Source organism: Symphalangus syndactylus, chromosome 23 (assembly GCF_028878055.3).
Source record: "Symphalangus syndactylus isolate Jambi chromosome 23, NHGRI_mSymSyn1-v2.1_pri, whole genome shotgun sequence".
NCBI lineage: Eukaryota > Metazoa > Chordata > Mammalia > Primates > Hylobatidae > Symphalangus > Symphalangus syndactylus.
Window position 1 is genome coordinate 67,376,750 of NC_072445.2, and position 18,742 is coordinate 67,395,491.

The 18,742-nt window shown below is 49.3% G+C and overlaps 1 protein-coding gene and 1 long non-coding RNA gene across 13 annotated transcripts in view; one reads left to right on the forward strand and one right to left on the reverse strand.

Annotated features, from left to right (window-relative positions):
- Window positions 1–18,742, forward strand: part of SLC22A23 (solute carrier family 22 member 23) — a 188,897-nt gene that overhangs the window by 10,473 nt on the left and 159,682 nt on the right. The gene's annotated exons all lie outside the window — the stretch shown is intronic.
- On the reverse strand, window positions 1,911–6,340 carry LOC129473761 (uncharacterized). The gene is made up of 3 exons (XR_008654359.2): window positions 6,271–6,340; window positions 2,323–2,382; window positions 1,911–2,222 (listed from the first exon to the last, which is right to left on the reverse strand). It is a non-coding gene; the product is annotated as an uncharacterized lncRNA (long non-coding RNA).

Here is an 18,742-nt window from a genome sequence, read left to right on the forward strand (position 1 = left end):
TCTGCCCCAGAGTGGCCCTTACCATGGGAGAGGGGCTGGGAAGGGCTGGTAGGGGCTCCCACCCTTTGTGACTTCTCCCTGGCGCTGGCCTTTCAGAGGTGACCCTCCCGTTGTGCTTGAGAATGGTGGTTGCTGTATGTTTGGGTTTCTGGACAGTTCTGCTGTGGCTTTGCATGGGTGGACTTCTGCAGGACACCTCTCTGGGCAGATTTCTGTACTCTCTGTCTTGGACCCTGGTTTGAAGGATGTCTGTCTCTTTCCCCTCCTGAGGGTCTTTGACTTTATGAGGGCAACACCATAAATGTCTGAATTCACCTGAACTTGACGTCATGAAAAAGGCAAGAGTGGCTGGGCGTGGTGGCTCATGCCTGTAATCTCAGCACTTTGGGAGGCCGAGGTGGGTGGATCATCTGAGGTCAGGAGTTCAAGACCAGCCTGGCCAACATGGTGAAACGCTGTCTATACTAAAAATACAAAAATTAGCCGGGTGTGGTGGTACATGCCTGTAATCCCAGCTACTCAGGAGGCTGAGGCAGGAGAATCGCTAGAACCTGGGAGGTGGAAGTTGTAGTGAGCCGAGATGGCACAATTGCACTCCATCCTGGGGGACACAGCGAGACTCTGTCTCAAAAAAAGAAAAAAAAAAAAAAGGCAAGAGTGGCAGGCCTGGCTTGAAGCCCTGACTGCCACTTGTCATGGGTCTGTCTCCTGGAGCATTACTGCACCTGTTTCCTCAAGGGTAGAATGGGGTCAGTGCTGCCTGACCTTGAGGGCCATTGTGAGAACAGAGGCAGAACTCTGGGAAGCGTGCCCCACCCCCGTGTGCCTGACAAACACCCACCACCCTGGAAGCCTCAGGTGCCTTTCTTCCTCCCCTTGGTGGGGTGAGGATGACCTGGATGAGTCATCTGAGAAGCGCTTTGAAGGGGGGGAGCTGAAGGCCACACCTGGAAGGGCGATTTATTCCTTGGGTGCTGCCAGGTGTCTGCCGCCTTCGCCCAGAAACCAATGACGTTCAGAGCCAGATATGCCCTTCAGACAGGAAGCCTGCATCCAGGGCGATGGGAGGAGCCCCACCAAAAAGCACCCTCCACAGGGTTTGTTTATGTGCCGAGTTCCAACCTGAAAACAAAACAGGTCACCAGGCCACAGGGCTCAGAGAGAGGCCAGGATCAGAAAGGAGGGGACCTTCCTGGGTAGCCAAGACCTGATTAGCCAAGGCCGGGAGAGTGGGGCACTGCCTGGCACTTCACTGCCTCCTGGAGTTCTCGGGCCGGAAATCTGAGTTTATGCCCTTTAGTGGAAGATGAGCTTCATGTGTTTGAAAGCCTGGCTTGGGTGTGCTGCATGAAAATATGGCTCAGAGAGAGTGGAATCTGAGAGAAGAGTTGATGGTGACTTTGAGCTCATAGCAGCAGAATTCAGAGAGCAAACGTAGGGGCAAGTTGAAAACTGGAGAAAGGCCCTTTCCACTTGCAGCTGAGACTTTATGGGAGGCCATGGACTTTGACCTCAGTATTGTAAAAACCTTAATCTTCTGCAGGCTGGGGTTTAGTTGTTTTATTCTTTTGGTCACTGTTGATGGGCAGATCTCCCTCCGCACAAGTGACTTAGAGATTGACAAGGGCCTATTTGTCTAGGAAAGGGCAGGGGCTGTTGAGTGCACGAAGTGGATTCCTCTAAAATAAACCATTGCTGGGAGAGGACACCGCCAGCCCCGCCTGCCCATGGCATCTGCATGGTATTGTAGCCTGTCAGACCTCTCTTGGGTCTCTTTTGGCTACAAGTAACTAAAACAAATTTAAATTACATTAACAAAATGTAAAAGGAATTTCTTGGAAAGATGCAGGGCAGGGGGTGGCGGGTGGGATCTGAGATCACCAAGTGGGGTGGGAGTGTCTTTTAGGACACTCAGGAGCTATATCTTCTCATCCTGTTCTCCAGAAGTGAGCTCGGTTCCCGCTTCAAACTGGCTTCGCCTGATGCTTTTGCTCATGTGATCCCTGGTCAAGCAACGGTCAACACAGAGGCCAGCATCTCTCTGTCCAACTCCAGCTTCCTGGGTGCAAATCTGATTCCCAGCATGGATTGGGGTGAGGAAAAGGAGGTTTTGGAGCAGGGAGTGAGGTTACCCAGGGCTGGGGACTCCTTCAAACGGTGTGACAGGATATGGTTCCAGCTGTTCTTCAGGCTGGGGTGGAAGGGGTTATAGGCAGATGTTTCTGGCAATTAATTGAGGGTAATTGAGTATTGATGATTTAACCACTAAATGCTTTAAAAAAAGTATTCTTTTCCCTCCGAGAAACTCAGGATGTAACTCACCTGCTGGCTACTTGAGCTGAGTGTGGAATTAGCAGGAACACACCTCCTGAGGCTTCTCTTCTAGGAATAATTAAACATGGCCTTAGATATTAGCTCCAGATCACCCAGGGAGCTTGGAAGGAGCCATTGGACAGTCACCAACACAGTGTTGCCAATTGTCACTCTCACCCCTTCATTCACACAGGGCCAGTGTCCTGCTTTCCAAACATTTCTTCTAGTCAGGGCCAGCTACATAATTTGCAGGTCCCCTTGGAAAATAAAAATGCAGAGTCCCTTGTGGACAAAGTGTGTTGTCACCACTGCAGAGCTAGGCAAGGGTCTCCCCAAGCCTTTCCCAGTGTGTCTGCCTTATTTCTTAGGAACTTCTCTGCCTCTCCTCCACTGTATTTCATATCTTTTTCTAGATTTCTTTTGGTAAAAAGCAAAACACACTTTTTGAGGGCCTGCTTTTCCCGGGGAACAGCTTTACAAAGCCCTGAGCAATTTTGTTTGGGATGTTTGGTTAGCTCAAGTGTGCGGTGGCGTGAAGGAGCCAGGGAGCAGTCTTCCATTTGAAAATGCCGCCCTCTCAAAGTTAAGACAGTTGCTTTACTTATCTGAACAGAGAACCAAAGAGCTGAGTCACAGAGATGTGTGGTTGAGGATGTTAAGTCATAGGAATGCTAGTTAAGTGTTTATCAGGTGTTGGTTTTTTTTGTTTTTTTTTTTATAAAGTGGGGAGGAGGGTCAGTCCTTTATATAATTTAATTTAACTAGCTGACAGTCATGCTTTATTTCTTAGAATCATTTTAAAAATAGGTGCAAAGGAGAGAATGCTGGCTTAAAGCAACCACAAGCACCCCAGTGGTCATATTGTATTATGGACGGGTTATGTACTTAGCATCGGAATTTGCACTGTGGAGTGTTTCCTCCCAGACTAGATGAAAAGCTGCCTTTTGCGTGTGTTTACAAGATGCTTTACGAATGGGGCGCCCGGATTGGTGTGTGTAGAGGACCTCTACTGTTCTCAAATGGGTATACTTTAGCGTCTGCGGTAAGTGGATAGTCTTTGTCCTACTCTTTTTAAAAACTGTCTTTATTTGTAATTGTGGTAAAACTATGTAAATTATAAAATGTACTGTTTTAGCCATTTTTCAGTGTACAGTTCTGTGGCATTAGGTACATCCTCATTGTTGTGCAGCCAGCGCCATCATCCATCTCCAGAACAATTCCATCTTCCCAAACCGAAACTGTCCCCATGAAACCCCAGCTCCCCATTCCCCTCCTCTGGCAACCCGATGCTACCTTCTGCCTCTTCGAATTTGCTTACTCCGGGTACCTCATATAAATAGAGTGACACAGCATTTGTCCTTCTGTGACTGGCTCATGTCCCTCAGCGTGTGATGTCTTCAAGGCTCATCCATGTGGTAGCGTGTGTGCGCGTTTCCTTCCTGCCTTAGACTGAGGAATACGCTATTGTGTGCCTGCACTACATTCTGTTTGTTTGTTCACCCATCGGCGGACACTTGCGTCACCTCTACCCCTTGGCTATGGTGCATGTGCAGCTGGGAACTTGGGTGATGCCCTTCTTCTTGAAGACAGTTCTGGACAATCCCTCCATCCCTCCCCTGCCCTCCCCTTCAGAGGCAGTGCTGCAGCTGCTTGCGTGGTGTCCCTGTCTTCCTCTCAGAACATCTGCCCTGGGCTGGTGTCACAGATGGGTAGAAGATCGTGTCTGCCCTGGAGAAGGGAGCTCCTCACGTAGCTGGAGACGGTTGGGAAATTGAATATCCCTGGCATGTGGCACAGGACGAGCGGGGCAGGGAATGGGAGCTGAGGGTGTGGGGGTGAACCGAGCACATCCCAGGAAGGCAGTTGCAGTGCACCGTGAGGTGTCTTGGCCCAAGAATGGGACAAGGTGCGGGGGTGCAGAGGAGTCGCTTCCATCAGTGGGCAGGGAAGCCCAGGGGGCTGTGGCATCTGAGCCATCCCCAAGGAGGGCTTGGGTTTGAGCAGTGGAAAGGATTGAGAGAGGACCTCTTCTGGGAGGAGCTGACTAAGGCGGGGAAGGCACATGTGCAGAGTGCAGAGAGGACGTGGCCTAGAGGAGGGCATGGGTCCTGACCCTGCAAGGCCCCCCTACAAAGCCATAGAGTCAGCCTTCGGCATAGCTTGATTGTTTCCCCCAGTAGACAATGAGTCTCCTGAACTTTGTAAGTAAGGAAATGATAGAAGAACGAGATTTTAGGACTTGATGGGAGAGATCCAGAAGATAAGGGCTCGTGTCCACCCAAAGGGTCTGTCCACAGCCCCTCAAGCGAGCCCCTGAGGTGCTGGACCTCCAGGACACACCCACGTTACTCAATGCCTCTTGAAAACCGCCTGAACGAGCCCCCATCACAAAACACGGCCATGTCCTTCCTGGGGGCCACAGCCCTCTCCCTCTCGACATGTCTGAGCTCCTGCAAAGCGTCTTCTCTGCCCAGTGCCCAGTGCTCCTGCCTCCTACAGGCCCCAGCCCAGCACCATGTGGTCTCTCCACTACAGGGGCTGTCAGGCTTGCCTGATGCCGGACCCCATACAACTGCTCAGGGATTTCAGCTGACCTCCCTGGGTAAGTTTCTAGGGCTGCAGAGTACCACAGACGGGCGGCTTCAACTGCAGAGATGTATTTCCTTACAGTTCTGGAGGCTGGAAGTCCAAGACCAAGGTTCAGCAGGGTTGGTTTCTCCTGAGGCCTCTCTCCTTGGCTCATACATGGCTGTCTTCTCTGTCCTCACAGTCTTCCCTCTGTGTGTGTCCCATTTCCCACCCCTGCTGTCCTGGCCCGAATATATATCCTTCCTTCTGTGTGTGTCTTATAGGGACCCCAGTCGAATTGGATCAGGGCCCACCCTAATGGCTGCATTTGACTTTAATACCCTCCTAAAAAGCCCACTCTTGAAACACAGTCACATTCTAAGGTCCTGGGAGTTATAGCTTCATCGCTGGAGCTTTGAGGGGACAGTACAGCTCATGACAGCAGAGCTCCAGCATGCACCCTGAGCAGGGCAGCTCTGATCTGTATCTGCACCCAGGATAGTTCCCTGAAGCCCTAGGCCTGTGCATTCCCCAACCTGCTGGACTGGCCCTCTCCTGTGGTACCTGATCTTATCTGTGCCTTTTCCCTAAATCCCAGAGTTTTTGGTCCTTGGACGCTAGCTGAGTGGCTCTTTATCACTCCCTTGCTTCAAATCCTCCGTGGCTCTCCATGACCTTTAAGATGAAGTTGGGCCTGGGTGGTAGGTTTCAGGGTCTCTGCCTGCCTCTCCTGCCTCCATCCCCACCATCCCCACAGGGACCTCAGAGCTCCACCCACCAATTTGTTTATTTCCCAAACAATGCTCTGTGTTCCCCCAGGCTCTTCTTTCAGCCCAGAGTCCACCCCTCCATCCTGTTGCCTCCTTCAGACCTTCTTGGCTCCCTCTTCCTCCCTTCCCATTTCCCACCCCTGCTGTCCTGGCCCGAATATATATCCTCAGCCCCTGGGCCTGGCAGGCACTCTAGAAACACTTCCTGCATGGTGCCAGTAAGGAGGTGGCGAAAGGGTTTTGCTGTCATTTGGGTGAGGTTGGATGGTTTAATTCTAGGATGACAAGAATAAAAGAGGACAGATTCATAAGTCAGCTCAAACCTAAAGTCACATTTCAGTGAGCTGTTGAAGATTAAGAAGAGTTATGTAGCTTATCTGAAATGGCAGCTAATCAAACTTGGGCGGATCATACTGGGCTCTGGAGTCGATTATGTCTTTAAACCACTGCTGTTCAGAACTTTAGGTAGGTCACAGAGCCTTTTCTTCACGTGGAATGGGCCCATCTTTGTCCAGAGCTGCGGTGGCTCCGGTGCACTTAGAGTCACCCTGGGGAACTTTCGGAAATGCCTGTAGGACCCCAGCGTCCATCGTTTAAAAGAAGTTCTCTGGACACTTACCACGTGGCGTGATTTTGCTGCCAGAGGACATTCGGCAATGTCTGGAGACGTTGTTGTTGTTGTTGTCACACCTTTGGGGGCATCGGGGGAGGGTGCTACTGGCACCTGGTGGGTAGAGGCAGGGGTGCTGCTAAACATCCTACGGGGCACAGGACCGTCCACATCACAAAGGATGATCCGGCCCCAAATACGGCAAGTTTGAGAAACCCTGGTCTAGACTAATGAAAACAATCTTTGTATTTGCTGACCACACCCAACAGATGGCCAAGCCTGTGGGGTGGGACAGTGGGACCTCCGCTCTTTAACCCACAGTCCGGGGTGTTTCATCCTGCTGGGAATTCCCACGAGGCAGCCATGGTTCCCTGCCCTCTGTGAAGAAAGGGTTTGCTGAGCTCGTTATGGGATAAACAAAGCTCAGCAGGCAGCAGGCAGCAGGCACGGTTAGCCCACCTAGGAAAGCATGTTTGGGAAAAGGGCTGTAGTATATTTATACAGGAATGAATGTTGCTAATGACCAAGTCACTCCTTGAAGTAGATCCTTTGAACCTCTACTTAGAATAACGGTTAATTACTAGAAAAGGAAATGTTTGTTTGGAAGTAAAAGGTACTTATTTTCAAAATGTCTCTAATTCAAACTAGCCTTTTCCATAATTAATTCCTATTACGGTGGTTTTATAGTGTTGTCAGCAGCAGGAAACTGGAGCTCTCCCGTGGGACACAGACACCAAGCGCTGGAGGCCAGAGCTGAGTGGAAGCACTGTTTACGTTTGCTGAGTAATAGATCGGGCTGGCTCCCTCCAGGGGCCCAGGCAGCACGCCTGATGGATCATCCAGTCCTAGCGAAACATCTGCTACCTGTGCCGAGGCAGGCACCTCGTGGCTTTGCCAGCTCCGAAAGTGAATGTGCTAGGTATTAGCTGGACTGCTGGCCGGGGCCCCCTTGGGTAACCAGAGCGACCCCTTCCCCAGCAGGATGGGTCCTGCTTACATGATCGCAGCACTGTCTGCCTTGTCTCACTCTCTTGGCCCTGGACTTGGTAGCGTTGTCTTCCTTTTGGAGTGTTCTTGATGTTCTTGGTGCCTCTAGCACATGGCTGTCAATGGTGATGGTGGCAGGGGAGACTTAGCTGGGTGTCCTGGCAGGAGCCCATGTCTGACTCTCAGAGCTACTTTCAAGCAGGCAACAAAGATGTTCAATTGGAGCCCATCTGGCCAGAGGGAGCGAAATGCAAGAAAGTGATGGGTTCCCACAGGAGCCTGTCCGGGGCTTACCGGTTTCTGGAACTCTATTTCCTGGAGTCATCAAAATTTTCATGAAAAAATTAGCTGGGAGTGGTGGCACATGCCTGTAGTCCCAGCTATTTGGGAGGCTGCGGCAGGAGAATTATTTGAACCTGGGAGGTAGAGGTTGCAGTGAGCCGAGATGGTGCCACTGCACTCCAGCCTGGGCAACAAGAGCAAAAAACTCTGTCTCAAAAAAAAAAAAAAAAATCTAGTAGGTTCCAGAGTGGGTTTTTAAAATTATTCTTTCTTTCTTTTTTTTTTTTTTGGGAATGAAGTCTCGCTCTGTCACCCAGGCTGGTGTGCAGTGGCGCGATCTCAGCTCACTGCAAGCTTTGCCTCCTGGGTTCACACCATTCTCCCGCCTTAGCCCCCCGAGTACCTGGGACTACAGGCACCTACCACCACGCCAGGCTAATTTTTTTTTTTTTTTTTTGTATTTTTAGTAGAGACAGGGTTTCACTGTGTTAGCCAGGGTGGTCTCAATCTCGTGACCTCATGATCCGCCCACCTCAGCCTCCCAAAGTGCTGGGATTACAGGCGTGAGCCACCGCGCCTGGCCTATTATTTCATTTTAAAAGAAGACTTATTTGTAATATTTTCCTGGGAAGTCCCTTAAGAAACAACTTGTCAGAAGTGGATATCATCAAGACTATGAGGGAATTTTGATGTGTGTGGTTTTGTTTTGTTTTGGGGTTTTTTTTGGTTTTATGTGTTGGCTGATAATGTGTTTGATTTAAGTATAAGCAAGTGGTTTCTCTGTTTAATTCATTTCTCATTTGCCTTCTTGTTAATCATTTATAACTATAGTTCTTCTGGGACAGAGTCCTAGATAAGTGACCAACGGGAGGGTGGTGAGGAAAGGCAACAGCAACTTTGATGATGAATCTCATTTTTAATAGCAGTTTTTGCGAAGCTGAAATGACCTTTGACAGCCAGAAGGTTACCAGGGAATTTACAGACTGAGGATGTATGGATCATCTTACTGAAAAGAGGTTTTTAAGTCTTCAGGAGGCATTTTCTCCTTGAGTATGGGGAAGCGACGACACACAGCAGCCTTTCTTTTGCGATCTGTTTGACTCTGTATAGCAAACACAGTGGTCTAATCTTATAGTTCAAAATTATGTGGGGAAAATACCGCACCAGGCATGTCCTGAGCAGTGTGTAACATTCAGATGTTTATTGAGCCGCTACTTTGTGCACAGCACTGTTCTGGGAGCTGCAGGAGACAGGGAGGATGGATCTGTGAGTGTGCCTGGAGAACAGGTGGTCCCGGGAGACAGAGGCGGGGCCAAAAGAGTCAGCCTGGCAGAGCGGTGCACTGCGCATGGAGATGGGAAGAGAGTGAGTTGGGAATCCCTGGGATGTGTGCCCTGTAATGGGAAGGAGCGGGAGAAGACACTTATTTCAGTTAGGAGGAGAGAATGGCACAAGACTGCGAAGGGTTTGAAAGCTTGTGGGGGGTCAGTCAGGATGCTGCAAGTAGCAGAAACCCCTGCATCAAACTGGCTTTAAAAAAATACAGAAGTGCCCGGGCCTGGTGGCTCACGCCTGTAATCTCAGCACTTTGGAAGGCCAAGGCGGGCAGGTCGTCTGAGGTCAGGAATTCGAGACCAGCCTGGCCAACATAGTGAAACACCATCTCTACTAAGAATACAAAAAATAGCTGGACGTGGTGGCGGGCACCTGTAATCCCAGCTACCCAGGAGGCTGAGGCAGGAGAATCGAACCTGGGAGGCAAAGATTGCAGTGAGCCGATATCACACCATTGCACTCCAGAGTGAGACTCCGTCTCAAAAAAAAAAAAGTATAGATGACATTTCTGGAAGTCCAGAGATAGGACGGGCTGCAATCTCCAGTTCTTTCTGGTTCTCTTCTAGGTCATCCTCTGCCCTGGCTTCATTCTCACGCTGTATGAGCTTGCTGGGCTGTATAACAAATACCACAGACATGTATTCTGTTACAGGTTTGGAAGTTGGAGGTCCTAGATCCGGGTGTGGGCTGGGTCAGTTTCTCCTGAGCTCTCTCTCCTTGGCTTGCAGATGGCGTCTTCTCCCTCTGTCCCCATGTGGTCCTCCCTCTGTGTGTGTCTGTGTCCTCATCTCTCCTTGTAAGTACACCAGGCATGTTGGATTAGGGCCCACCCTAGAGACCTTACTTTAACTGAATCATCTCTGTAAAAACCCTGTTTCCAAACAAGGTCACATTTTGAGGTTCTGCGGTTTGGATTCCAGCATGTCTTGTTAGGGGCAGGGTGGACACACTTCAACCTGCCCAAGGTCCCTTCAGGGAGAAGGGAGGCAGTCGCATCTCTGGAGCATGGGCTGAGTGTGTTCTCACGTCACTTCTGCGGTAAGTGGGCTTTCCGTCCAGTTTGTCTGTTGTAAATCAGAGATGTGCAAATGAAGGCAGCTGCCAGAACTTCCATGGGAGTTGGCTGCCGTGTTCAGAATCCAGGTGGTGACAGAAGGGTGCAGGTACTAGAGGGAGGGGCAGGTTCCATCACTGTAGGAGAGGTAGCTGGGAACAGGGGTGGGAGTGTGGGTCCCTGTCACAGGGGAGGAGGAAGGAAAGGAAAGGGGGAAAAGGGAGAGGGAGAGAGGAAGGGGAGCAGGGATGGTGGAAGAGAGGGGAAGTGGGGAGAAACAGGAGGAAGAGATGGGGAAGGGAGAGAGAAGGGAGGGGAGGAAGAGTTCATTGTTGCAGGTTGGCTGGGCTGAGTGTTTTACAGATGCCATGGCTGAATCCTGACAGCCCCCTGAGACGTGGGCTTCTCTGTGGCTTATAGCAAAGCTAAGCCACCTGCTGGAGCTGAGATTTGGACCCCAGCAGCCTGAATCCCAGCCCCTGCACACTGCCCCTCTGGGCAGGGGACTTCCAGCATGGGTCCTTCACTCCCAGCAGCCGCTCCCAGCACCCTTGTTGCCTGGGTTCTCCATCCACGTTTCTATGGAGCAGTGTGGATGGGTTGGGGCTATTTTTCTTGCCTTTGATATAGTGACAGTAAGGCTCCTGTTTGGAACTGACAGGCAGCCCATAAGCACACCTGTTAAGAACCTCAGACCTTGACATAGCATCTGTGTGACTCGTTCACATCTCTTTTCTGAGCTCTTGGCCTGGAGATCTACTTCCTAAGCACAAGGGAGGATACGATCAAATGCCCCCTCTCCTGGAGATTGATCCAGGCATTGCGGTTATTCTGTTGGTGGATTGGCCACACCCCTCGCGTCTCCTCCCAGCTGCTGCCTAACCTTGTGCTGTTGGAGGAACAAAAAACTGATGCTCCTTGCAATCCATCAGATATTTCTGCCCTGTCTTTGGACCCATTTTAAATAATTTCACAGATTTTTTTTTTTTGAGAGGGAGTCTCGCTCTGTTGCCCAGGCTGGAGTGCAGTGGCACAATCTCTGCTTGCTGCAACCTCTGCCTCCCAGGTTCAAGTGATTCTCCTCCCTCAGCCTCCCGAGTAGCTGGGATTACAGGCGGGTACCACCATGCCCCACTTATTTTTGTATTTTTAGTAGATATGGGATTTCACCATGTTGGCCAGGCTGGTCTTGATCTCCTGACCTTGTGATCCACCTGCCCTCCCAAAGTGCTAGGATTACAGGCATGAGCCACTGCACCCAGCTCTTTATTTATTTATTTATGTTTTACAGAGTTTCGCTCTGTCACCCAGGGTGGAGTACAGTGGCGTGATCTCGACTCACTGCAATCTCCACATCCCGGGTTCAAGTGATTCTCCTGCCTCAGCCTCCCAGGTAGCTAGGATTACAGACATGCACCATCACACCTGGCTAATTTTGTATTTTTAGTAGATACAGGGTTTCACCATGTTGGTCAGGCTGGTCTCAAACTCCTGACCTCAGGTGATCCACCACTTCAGCTTCCCAAAGTGCTGGGATTACAGGCATGAGCCACCATACCCAGCTTTCACAGATTTTTTAAAGTGGAGGCATAATGACCACATAGTAAAATGGACAGATGTTAAGTGTATACCTTAGTGCTTAGTAGGTTTTGACTTGTATATATGCCCATCAACCACCCCCTAAATTAAGATATTTCCCTCATCCTAGTGACTTCTGCACCACCCATCTCCAGTCAGCCCACCCCTTAGGCAACCGCTGCATTAATATCTATCCCCATAGCATGGTTTTGCCTATTCTGGAAGGTTATATGAAGGAAGCCTGTGGTCCGCCGTGTCAGTCTCATCCCTGGATTCCTGCATGGTACTGTGCGCATTGATAGTTGTTCCTGTTTGTTGCTGAGCCATATTCCACTGCATGGGTAGACCACACTGTGTTTCTCTCTCCATTGATGATGGACACTGGGTTGTTTCCAATCTGTGGTGATTATGCATAGACTGCTGTGCACATTATAAGCTGAACATTGTCAATCCTTTCCACTCCTGGCTACCCCTCTGTTCTAATATTTAAAAGTTGATTGGCAGAATCAGGGCAGCCAGTGAAAAGTCTTGACTTATTTATAAGCTAGGCAAGTTTCCGTCTTTTTCTTTTCAACATTTTTGGGGTAGGAAGCAGGAGTGATGGGAGGAATGTGGGGAGGGGGTTACCATGTGTTAGGGGCAGGGATCCCTGGCCCTAGAGACTTGTGGCCCCTGTGTGGCCCCACAGCTTCTGGGACTCACTCCCTAGGGCTGATAAGGAGGCCGTAGGAATGGTGCTAGTACCATTTGGGCAGGGAGAAGCCACCTGGAGGTGGCACTGCCAGTCAGCTGCTGTTTGTGTCCCAAGGGTGACTTAGCAGCTGTTCTGAGGAGTTTCCTCCTGTCCCTGCAGCACACAAGAGTGGCTTTGGCAGCCAGGCCCTCCCGCCTCTCTGTAGGCATCTCTTGCATGTGAGCATTTGATGGAGACCTCTTTATCCTCCCTTTTTGTAAGAATGACCTGGGCAAGCCTTTTGAGCGAAACTCAAGCAAAACAGGTGGGGCCTCTGTTGTCATCCAGCCCACAGCTAACTGCAAAGAGGCACAAAGCCCCGGCTTGTAGGGTTTCAAGCCAAGGAGGGGAATTATTTTGTGATGGAACCTGCCCTGCAGAATTGTATGTTCCCTTCACAAGGTTCCGGAGGCCACTGGGGAAGTATTTCCCAACAGGGGTGAGTTAGTGAGAGAAGAAGGGCCGGGCCTCCTGATTTGCCTGCTCCTTGCTAAAAACCTTAAAAAAGGGCAATGAACTGTATGTGGGCATTTCCACAATATTTAAACATATGAAAAGCTCAGTGCTTTTTGTAAGATTTTCCCAGGGCTTCAAGTTTGCAAGCCACTCTACACTTCATCAGGAAGCATGTTTGTGCTTGCGTGCGTGTGTCATCCTGAGACGAACTGCATTCCTCTGAAAGCAGGTTAAACAACTGATGGTGCGCTTTTATTAGGGTAACAGTTTAGAAATTCGAAGCCCCCAAATATTCCGCATAAATGATGCATTTATCATGATGGCTACTGAAATTACCGAGCCAAAGCAGAGAGCTAGAAGGAGACGCGTTCCTGGAAGTCCTCCCTCTGCCTGGTTTTACAGTGGGCTGAAGAGCAGTTGTACACAACAGCAAGGAAGATTGGTTCCTTTAGGTTCTGCAAAAGCAATTTCAGAATTTGGGGAAAAACCATTAAACATTTATTTTAAACTTAGGCTTCTTCAAAGTCTCACAGCCAGCCTACCCTCAAAGCCTGAGTGATTGTGGAAGGAGCCAGCATTCACTCAGCAGAGGAACAGAGCTTTCCTGCCGCAGGCTCACAGTGACTGAAGATCCAGGGAGCAGAGTCGCGGGCAAGGAGCACTGGGCTCAGCTGCAGGAGAACCGGTTTGAACCCTAGCACTACCACCTCTACACTGAGGAACTTTGGGGATTACGCAGCCCCCTGGAACCTAATTTCCGAGGTGGAGATGACACCTATAGCATAAAGCTTTGTGGGGATTACAGAAAATGATGGATGTGACGCTCCCTTTCAGCAGAGTGTGTACTTTGAGATATGCATTTAATCTGAGCCCTTTTCTGCAAAGAGCTCCCAGTGGAGCTCAGAGGACAGTCATGTAACCAACAACTACAATGCATTATACAACCACCTGCAATCTCCCAACCATTAACTCTAGACCTCTAAAACAGAAGTATGGAAGCTCATAGGAAATGACCGAGGTCAGCCCTGGCAAATGGCGGTCTTTGTGGCCCCCAGCTGGCCCCCTGAGCTGTGGACACGTTTGTCTGCCGTGTGCCCTCACTTTCAGAACCCCTCCTCCTTTGGCCTCATATTGTCCCCGGCTATTCCACATCTCCTCATTTAGGAGTGCTTCTCAGGTGCTCTCAAATGACCTCTTTTTCAAAATTTCCTCTCTATTCCTACTTTCCAAAACCAAAATATCTGGGCAGCTAATTTTAGCTAAGAGATGAAAGCAGTTCACACTAAGGTACGAAGGACTGATAGGATTGACCCTACGCCCTCTGAGCTCATCCATAGCTTCAACCTGTTAACTGAGGACTGGCCAATAGCCCACAGACTTCATGCCCACCCATAGGCGATTCTGAAAGGCTGACCCTTTAATAGCCCTCCCTCCCTTTCTCCCCTCCCTGTCCCCTGCAGAGCCAGGCTCAGGAATTTGGTCCTCCTTTTCTGAAAGGCTGTGATCCTTGATCAGGATATTTCTAACAACAGTAGCGTCAACCGAAAGCCCCAAATAAGGTTTGATTGAGTTAACATTTTAATTGCATTTTAAGTCTAGTCCTGATTGACATTCCACTCTGTGACATGGGTGCAGGGTGTGTCCTCACAGGACCTGCCCCCACACCCATTCTCACTCAGTGTCCAGTCCAGGTGCAGGTTTCCCTCCTGGAAGCCTCCCTTGAGCCTGCCCCACATTTTTCAACCCTCACACATGCTGTGTTTTCTTTTTCTTTGTTTGTTTCTTTTTTTTTTTTTTTGAGACGGAGTTTTGCTGTTGTTGCCAAGGTTGGAGTGCAATGATGCAATCTCGGCTCACCACAACCTCCACCTCTCAGGTTCAAGTGATTCTACTGCCTCAGCCTCCCAAGTAGCTGGGATTACAGGTGCGTGCCACCACACCCAGCTAATTTTGTATTTTTAGTAGACATGGGGTTTCTCCATGTTGGTCAGGCTGGTCACAAACTCCCCACCCTATGTGATCCACCCGCCTCAGTCTCCCAAAGTGCTGGGATTACAGGTGTGAGCCACCATGCCCTGCCATATGCTGTGTTTTCTAACACAAACAACTCCTCTCCACTCCCCTCCAGCCTCATCCCTTCTGGTCTTCCCAGCATGGATAGGGCTGGCCAGGGCACAGCACCTTCTGTGTGTCTGCTGCCATTACTCTTTACCCCTCAGCATCATCCTTTCTTAGACCTGCCCCAAACTCTAAAGAGCAAGGACAGCACTTTTTGCACTACTGTTTCCTTGGGGTCTGACACTCAGTAGGTGACCAATAAATAGTCATGGAACACTGAGACTGTGGCACTGGTCTGCAGTCCCTCCTGGGGCCTGGCCCACAATACTGGGGACCGGGTGGTGGCACAAAGGAAGAAAACGTATTTACACAAGGACAGGACGTAAGAGCTTGGGGTGGCCTGCCTTGAACATGTGAGAAATCAAGGGGGTTGGTGACTGAGGGAGGGGGACAGTCTGGTCACTCTTCCTTTTGGCAGGCAACGTCCTTCGATCCTTTCACCCATGGACAAGCTTGGGGAGAAAGGACATCTCACTGCCAATGGAGACGAGATGTCAGAGAGGGCTGCACCTTGGACATTTGCTCATAAATATAACCCGTAAGACAACAGGCAGGAAGACCGTGGCTGCTCTGTGCTTTCTGCTGCCTAATCCAGGATTCTCTTCAGAGTGCTCTGCCATCCATGTTTAAGTTAATTGGGATACTGGCTAGCCCATTTTCTGAAGATAACACTTTCTTTAAACTTTTTTTTGTGTGTGCGTGTGGGAAAATATAACATAAAATTAACCATTCTAAGTGTACAGTTCAGTGTAAGCCATTCACATTGTTGTGCAACCATCACCACCATCCATCTCCAGAAATTTTTCATCTTCCCAAGCTGAAGCTATATCCCCATGAAACTATAATTCATCCCCACTCACCCCAGCCCCTGGTAACCCCCATTCTACTTTCTGTGTCTATGGATTTAACTACTCCGGGCACCTCATATCAGTGGAATCATACCATATTTGTCCTTTAGTGATGGCTTATTTCACTTAGCATGTCTTCAAGGTTCATCCATGTGTAGCCTGTGTCAGAATTTCCTCCCTTTTTCAGGCTAAATAATACTTCATCATGTGCACGCACCACGTTTTGTTTCTTTGTTCGTCCGTCAGTGAACACTTGAGTTTCTCTCAGCCCTTGGCAACTGTGAACAGGGTTGCTATGAACATGGGTGTGCAAATATCTTTGTATGTCCCTGTTTTTGCCTTTGGGGGGTCAACAGACTATTTTTTAAAGGATAACATAGGCTAAATCGTTGCCTGCATACTTCCTAATCAGCCCTGGACTTGGGCTAATGGAGCAACTGTCCTTCCGCAGAGAGGTGGGGACATGCAGGGCTGTGATTTGTTCTCAAGGAAGTGGAATTTTACACAGTTGACTGCTTCTTGTTGTGGTTGACCTTTTGCAGATCATTTCCTTAGAGTTTTCAATGTTTGTCCATATCTTACCAATTAGCAGTTATAAACTCTTGAGAAGACAGGAAAATAGTTATTTTTATTTTCTCGGATCAAAGGCAGAAAAACATTCCTCTGGTTCTTGTGAACATCCTTTGATGTACATGCATATCCCCCCCTCTCTTCTTTCAGGTAGATTGTCAGGGGTGACAGGACTGTTTTACCCCAGCCTTTAAAATCCCAGAATTTCCGCGTGTTATAATTTTGCACTGTGTTCACATATTAGGTCATGCGGGGCAAACAAAATATACGTGGCAACATCTCTCGTGTTCTGCAGCCCAGACATGCCTTTGAAAGTGTGTAGGAGGGAGAAGGTTTCCAAAGCCAAATACATTTGAAAAAATGCATTCTACAGAGCCCCCTCTTCAGGATTCATGATGCACATTAACATATTAAAGGCTCTGAGAAGTCCTGAAAATGAGACACCAGCTTAACTTTGTTTCACTGAATGTTATCGCTAATTAGCCAGTTACTCCCTTTTTTAGATGAACACTTATTGTTATCCTTTTAGGCATGCCACCTTCAAAAAAAGATTCAACTGCTGGCTTAGAAGTGGGTGTATCTTTCAAATGTAGCTACACAGGGAGGAGAGTCCAGTTGTGAAGGGCTTCCTTATTGGATAGTTAATTTTATTAATGTATTTTTACCTTGTCTTTTGCTGTCTATTTGCCTTTGAGAGAGACAGAAGGAAGAATTGGGGAATGCTGAATGGATCAACTTGACTGTCCTGTGGCAAGCTTTGTCAAACCCGCTCTGCCGCGTCAGTAGTGAATGGAGAGAATTATTTTGGCAGGGCTGGGTTGGAGTTCAGGTGCCCTGGCTTGTTATGCAGAGCCAAGCTCGTGAAGCCCGAGACACTGATTGCAGTTAGTACTACAGCAGAAAGGCCTTCTCATGTTCATCCCTGGAGTTCCCCCAAAAGTTCACACCCTCCAAGTCCTGTAATTCCAACTCCACAAGTAACAGAAGGATGTCCCCTCAGGAGCTGGCCATCCCAGGCGTGTCACCAGTATTAAAACACTGTACCACTCTGAGCAGCCTGGAGGGTGAGGAGGGGCAGGAAGGTCTGATCAGAGACTCTGGTAAGGGCCGCGACTTGGGCAGCTTTGCAGCCTCCTTGGCATGAGAGGGTCTCTGTTCCCTTTCTCTGTCCACTTACTGAGGTTTGAGTTGTGACATATGTTCTCTGCTCCTTTCCCTGTCCCATACGCATCTGGCCAGGCCCCGGTGAGTTCTCAGGGTAGTGATCCTGGCTTTGACGTAAGGATGCTTTGAGGTTCTATCTGAGGAAACTCTTAGAGAGCTGCCTCTCAGTCCGCTTCTCCCCAGGATGCCGGAGGCACGGAAATGGAAGGTCGGGAGCCTTCCTGGCTCACCCCACCTCTGGTGCAGCCGACCTTCTTCCTCTCTCGACCAGAGGGCGGGGGCCGGGAGCCAGACTGCACAGTCACTTTCTGCTGTCATGCTGCCAGTTTGGCACGGTGTTTTTAGAAGATTAATAGTTAGTTCAAAGGAAGAAAATAAAAACACACTCTTGGGTGTAATAGTGTCAGCTTTTGAGAACCATCCTACTGTGTTTTTTCTTTTGGTCAGAAAAATAGTATATTTAAGGATTGATTGCAGGAAGTGTTGGAAATGAAGCTGTTGCTGTTCCCAGGATGCTGCTGAGGAGGTCAAAGTGAAGGGCACTGCATCCTGAGAGGTGGTGGGAGGACCTGAAAGCACAGTAGAGCCCGGGTAGACCTGGACCCGCTTCTCCCTCAGCATCTCCCAGCTGTGAACACAGCTGCTCCCGGGAGGGCATCTTCCATCCTCGTCTGGCCCACTTTCTAATCTGGTGCTGACTATGCAGACAGGATGTAAAACTAGTAAAATACCCCTTAATTTGGGTCAGTTAAGGGTGAGGCTAAAATGAGTAGCTCCGACTCTAAGTAATCAAAACCCTTTTTGAAGTAGTTTTATTACTCTCAGATCCAAAATGTTACTTACCAACAGACATAAGCCCCCGAGGACCTGCTTAACTGACAGACAAAATTAATCAGTAATAATCACTTTGTGCCGGTTACTGCACCGGGCACATTCCTGATGTTATTTTTGACTCTTGTAACAACCCTATAGTGAAGGCTTTGTGACTCCTACGTCATAGATGTTAAAACTGAGCCCCCACACAGTGAAAAAGCTTGCCCTGATGATCGTGGGGCAAAACTAGAAATAAAACTGGGGCTTATCAGGCTCAAACTCCGAGCTCTTAGCCTGCATCCCAGCTGTGCTTGACAGCACATTCGCACGCTGGCTCAGACCCTACTTTAGGCTCTGAATTCCACGCGACCAGGCTCTCGCTTACCATGCGATGCCCTTCCTCAGAGACCATGGTAAGCCACAGTCCAACCCAATGAAGACAAAGGCCAAATGGGTAAAAACCTGAAGGATTATGCTGTCCTGTAGTAGTAGTCACACCTACTACAGCTGAGACCTACTATAGTTGGGTAACTTTGGGATGTG